This window comes from Felis catus, chromosome C2 (assembly GCF_018350175.1).
Source record: "Felis catus isolate Fca126 chromosome C2, F.catus_Fca126_mat1.0, whole genome shotgun sequence".
In the NCBI taxonomy this organism is placed as follows: domain Eukaryota; kingdom Metazoa; phylum Chordata; class Mammalia; order Carnivora; family Felidae; genus Felis; species Felis catus.
Genome location: NC_058376.1, coordinates 28,248,485 through 28,254,484, shown reverse-complemented (window position 1 = coordinate 28,254,484; position 6,000 = coordinate 28,248,485).

The following is a 6,000-nucleotide window of genomic DNA, read 5'->3' as shown; positions in this document are numbered from 1 at the left end:
CTTCAGAGTCATCTTTGATTTCTCTGTCTGCTTGGCCCACACAATTTCTCTTCCGTCAATATCTGTTGAATCTGATTTTCAGATTTTACACGCCTGTTACCAGATCAATCTTCTGAAAACAAAACTGTCACTCTCACACACTCTGTCACGCCCTTCAGGACCACAGGGTGACTTCTAAATTCCTGAATGTTACCTTTAAACATCTGTAATCTGGTACCGGTTTGCCTCTTGTCAACCTTATTCCTAATGATACCCTATGCTGTCTTGATAGCCTCCTCCGAAGTTACTCCATTCCCAAACATGCTCCATATAGTACTGCCTTCTCCCATCTACACTTCCTTCCTGTACAATCACCATCCTACAATTCTTCAGGAACTAGTTCAGATGTCCATGAAACTGTCACTGATTCCTCTTCCAAATAATCTACCTTCTGATAGATAGCTTTTAAGTTCTCCTTTTCTTAAAGACTTTAACATTTACTATCAAGACCATCACTACCTATGAATGTATATTAATTTTAAGTTCAAGAAGATACAGGAGATTGTGTCTCGTTGATGTTTGGATCTTCCTCAACACCTAGCACAAAGCTTTGTAGAGAGCAGATGGTTAATAATACTTATTGTGAAGACAGTATGAATGAAGTAGAATTAAAGGCTACCTTTTTCTGAATAGTTTGAGATATTTAAAATTTTTGAATGTCAAGACTGCAATAAAGTTCATTTTTGTTCATCATTTCCTGTAGTCACATTTCTCAAGAGGACAGAGAAAAATCTAATTTCTTTCTTTTTTTTTTTGACCTGTAGAGTTAAGGACAACAGATGGCTTATAAATGAGGATTAAAATTTAAATGTGAAGAGTTAATAACATCAAGAGTGAATATCCCATTGGATTGCAAATAGAATGGGAAAAATCAAATAGTGTAATCATACCGTTCTCATTTGACTCTCCATTAATAACTTGCAGTAACAAAGTTCTCCTCAAGAATATTAACAGCAATGTCCAAGCAGGAATTTCTGTGATCAGATCTATGCAAGAAACCAAGGGAAAGAAATGAAACAGAAAAAGTAGTGTCTGGAAAACATGGATAATTTATTATCATATTATGGTGAGATAATTAACAAATTAAATATTAGTAAGTCAAAGACAAAAAGAAAAATGAGTTTTATTATCTCTCTGTATAAGAAGAAAGACTAGCCTGTGTGGCTCATGGCAGGGGATACAAGAAGAATATGAAGTTATTGAAGAGGCTGATGGAAAACTATCTTTTTGGGAAGGAACAGTGACAAATTAGGCAACATAATCAAATCAATGTTGTGAAAAGTACTGTAGAAATACCCACTGCATAGGCGCACATTTTGTATATCTGAAAAAAGAAAAGAAGAAAATTGAATTTTGTCTAATCACTGCTTTTAACCTCTAAGGTTGAGTCTGTCGCTCCTAGGTCATTAGAAATTCATTTGTTTTCTGCCAGTGTTCTTGACATAAAATCATGGGATTCCTATTGGGTATTTTCCTTCCCCTGGCAGGAAACTTTTTATGATTGCTCCTAGTCAGAAATGAAAAGGTCCTGTTTGGAACTGTTAGAGATTGACATGTAGGTATGAGGTTGTGACACTGATCATGACTCCAATATGTGACTTCCCCGTGGTCTGTGTTTGCAGTGTCTGCTTACATTTTCTCTTCTATACTTTTCACCTGTAGTCTGACCTGGGCTTTTCCCTAACAGAGGTGACCTCACAGGAGGCTGATCCATCTGCCTTCTGGTTTCCCAGATCATAATTATGCTGTAATTGAAATTGTGCTTCATGGTAACTTGAAGTCATCATCATGTTCCAGACTGCCTGTAACACCTCAGTGTAGATACAAGCACCATTATGCTGATCTCGGAAATCTGGCATCGTCCATTCATCCTACATCTTCATTTCAGTGGACTCATGTTATTGTAAGTATTGCTTCAATGCTAATATGTAGGAGACTTCATATTTTTTTTTAAATTTTTTTTTTAACGTTTATTTATTTTTGGGACAGAGAGAGACAGAGCATGAACGGGGGAGGGGCAGAGAGAGAGGGAGACACAGAATCGGAAATAGGCTCCAGGCTCTGAGCCATCAGCCCAGAGCCTGACGCGGGGCTCGAACTCACGGACCTTGAGATCATGACCTGGCTGAAGTCGGACGCTTAACCGACTGCGCCACCCAGGCGCCCCAGGAGACTTCATATTAAGTCACCTGTGAGCAGTCTGTATTGTAACAAGCTCTTCTGGTGATTTTGAAACATGCTAAGTTTGAGAGTCACTGGTTTAGGTAACTAACAATAACTACTGGAACAATCAATCCCCAAATCTCAATTGCTTAACACAACAAGGCTTATTTCTTGTTCACATCATAGTCCAATATGGGTCAGATAGGCTCCCTCTGTCTTGCAGCTGAGACATCTTGAACACCTGGCTTCCAAATTGCTGAGGAAGGGAAAGACATATGTAAGATTGCTTGGGAAGAGTTTTTGGGCCAGGTTTGGGAGCGGCTCACATCACATCTGCCCACATCCTGTCGGCTAGAGTCTAGTCACATAATTGCAACATCCTACAAGGACGGCTGGGAAATGTAGAGGGGCACATGGTTATTTGTGAGAGTTAACAGTTGGCCACAAGCAAAATCAGAGAAACAGTATATTACTTCCACTAGGCAGATAGGTTGTTCTAATTTTTTTTATTTTATTTTTTATAGTATCCGTGAACCCCCAGATACTGAACCATTGCCTTGAAAGCCATCTTCCTACTTATAGTTGACCCTTCAACAAGCATAAGGTCTCTTCATTTTTTTTCTGAAGCTTTATTATCTCTGATTCAGTCTGTGGCCAGACTAGAGCCAGGTAAGATATAGGCATAGACATAGAAATACATGGACAAATAGACATAGAAATAAAAAAGCTGGTTAAAACTGTCCTGAAATGAAAGATTATTATCTCCCAAACTAAAGTCTTTCCACCCTTGATCTCATTTCCCCAGAGGTACCAACCTTGAGCCAGGTATAGTTCTTCCGATATTTAACTCTGTAACTCTCAGTGAGGGGTCAAAGATTCCACTCTCACAGAAGCTAGGCAGTTGGTGTAAACAAAAAAAGCAGGGCATAAGTAACATACCTGGAAGCCTGTAGAATGTTGCCAAAGGCATAGCACAGGCTCCATCTAAGGGAAGCCTGTTTGCTAGCTCTGGCCGATTGCTCCCATGGAGGAATGCAATTTCAGTGTTGCTAGATCTTTCTTACATTCTTTTTTTTTTTAAAGATAAATTAGAAATCTCAATGTTGTGGCTAAGCTTCTCAAGTTTTACAAACATTATATGGGAAATAAACAACAACAACAAAAATGGATTCTTGCAGAATTAGCTTATGGGCCATCAACTTGGAACTCCTGTGCTAAACTGCACATTCATACCTGTATTTTACACTAACCGCTTAAAATTATTTAGCAATTATAAACCCTCAAATTTATACCTTAAAATATTTATTTTTCTATATGGAAGCTGATGAATTAGCTAACTTATACTCTCTTAACTTCCAGTGGACTTCCGCCCCCTTAAATTTTTGTCACGTGATTACTAAACTTCATGTTTTATTCATCAAAATCGATATTCATTACTCCGTAGGTCCCATTATTAAGATAGAAACATTAGTGCTTCTTTACACAATTTTTCCTACTTTTTCTCTATACTTACTTAGCTCTGTAAACGATGTCATTATTTTTACACTGACCAAATTCGTACTATTTAAATTCTGCATTACCGTTATAATTAATTAAATATTTAACCATTTATCTATACTTTATAGGCTAGAATTCAGACCCAATAAGTGTTTTCAATATTCTAATTGCAGCAATTATTAACCACCATGGAACATGGTAGAATGATATAATTTTATCTCACTAAACATGGGCCACTTTAATCGTGAAGGTCAAGTGGATCTCTTTCCTTCCACTCCATGAGGACCTCAAAGTTATTCCACATTGCACCTTTCTTCATATTTGGTCCAAGGCTTCCTTATAGAGTTCTTTGATCTTCCGTGAGCTTCTAATTTTATGTTACTTTCGTTTATTTAAAGAGGCAGCATAAACCTTTATTTCAGCCCCACAAAGATCCTGCCTTTTAGCTGCATTATATGTCAACATGAAAACATTGTGGTTAAAACCTTCCATATTCATTTGCCAAGTTTGACCATTGTTTCTTCTCACTTTCCACAGAGCCTGTTTTGAAGGAGTCTCTTTTCACTGTAGTTCTGTGTTGGGTGTACTATTTCTTGGATCTCATGGCTTCTCTTTTTTCAATTTCTTTTCTGTTGTTTTGAAAAGAAACCACAGCTGTTTTTTTTTTTTTTTTTATAAGAAAAGGGAAATGAAGATAACTCATTGTGTGTTCAAAATGTCTTTATTTTATACCCTCACATTTTTAATTGCCCTCAGACTGAGAACGCTGAAGGATATAACTAGTTCCTGTTGGTATAGATATGAATACCTCATCCTATGCCCAGTTGGCACTCGGGCATTTCTTGAGCTCCTGAAAATTTGCTTCTTCTTCTCTGCCTCCTGCTTAATGTCTCCCACTTCTGTTCTCTTTGTTGGAAATTTCTCTTAGGGTATTGAACCTCTTGATTAAGTCTCCATGTCTATTAATTTTTCTTTAACATATATATGTATAATATATAATACAAATATATATAATATATAACACAAAGTATATTTTAAAAAGTTATATATTATAAATTAGCATGCATTTTTATATGCATTTAAATATATTACATATATAAATTTCTATACAAAGCTACATATATATTAATCACATATGTACAAGGAAACTTAAACTGAGGTGGTCTAAGATCTCGGTAGCCTATATAACACACTGAAACCTAAGTCAGGGTCAATGCACTTGAATCCGAGAAAATGAAACTTAAGAACATCTAATCGCAAACATCCAACTAGGCTTCCACAAATTGGGCAACTGATTAAGCGGTAGCCAATCAAATAATTCCCTTACTTTGCTTCCATCTGCAAAAGCCTTTCCCAGCTTGTCAGGGGAACACTCTTAACTTTGTTCGGTGCTGCCTAATTTGAATGGATGTCTGTGCAAAGAAAGTAGTGTAAATTTTAATGTGCCTCAGTTTACCGTTCAACATATATAACCTATATATTTAATCTTTGAGGCTTTGACTCTGGGTTTCAAATTAGAATTGAATTCAAATTGACTTATATTATTTTTAAAAATTTGCCATTCATACATCTAATTTCCAAGAATGCTCATTTTCTATTTGTGTATTTTTCATAGTGATCTCTTCTTGATGTGCTAGGGTTTTTTTGTTTGTTTGTTTGGTTTTGCTTTTTGATTTTATTTATTTATTTTTTTGTGAGCAACATATTCTTGAATCTCTCTGAAAGACTAATTCCATTCCATGGATTATTTGTTTCTCAGGGGTCACTTGCTTCTGTTCAAGCCCCCTTTTTTTGACCCCCTGGTTTTCCTCAAATAAGTAGTGTTCTTTGGTTTGTCCACTCGAAGTTGTGAATAAAAGTTTCAATTAATGAATGTAATAACAGGGGAGGGTTTTCTCTGCCAGGAATTTTGTGTGTGTAAAAAACAGCAGGTGCACTTTACCATTTAGGGGTAGACCTCCTCCCCACTCCCCACAAAAAAATAATGATGAGAAAGAGGCTTTGCTCTAGGGTATTAACTCCCACTGGGGCCCCGAATTCTGTCTTGTTAGGGAGTTAGTTCCTTTAGAAAGCATTTACCTGAAAACTGTCCCTAGATTGCCATATGGCTATATGATCTCAAAGGTATTCCTCAATCTCCTCCTGCCCTGCTCCACAGAACAGAAGCCTTACTTCTTTTTCTTTTTCTTTTTTTTTTTTAATTTTTAAGTTTATTTACTTATTTTGAGAGAGAGACAGAGAGAGGGAACAAGTGGGGGAGGGGCAAAGAGAGAAGGGGAGAGAGAGAATCTTAAGCAGGCT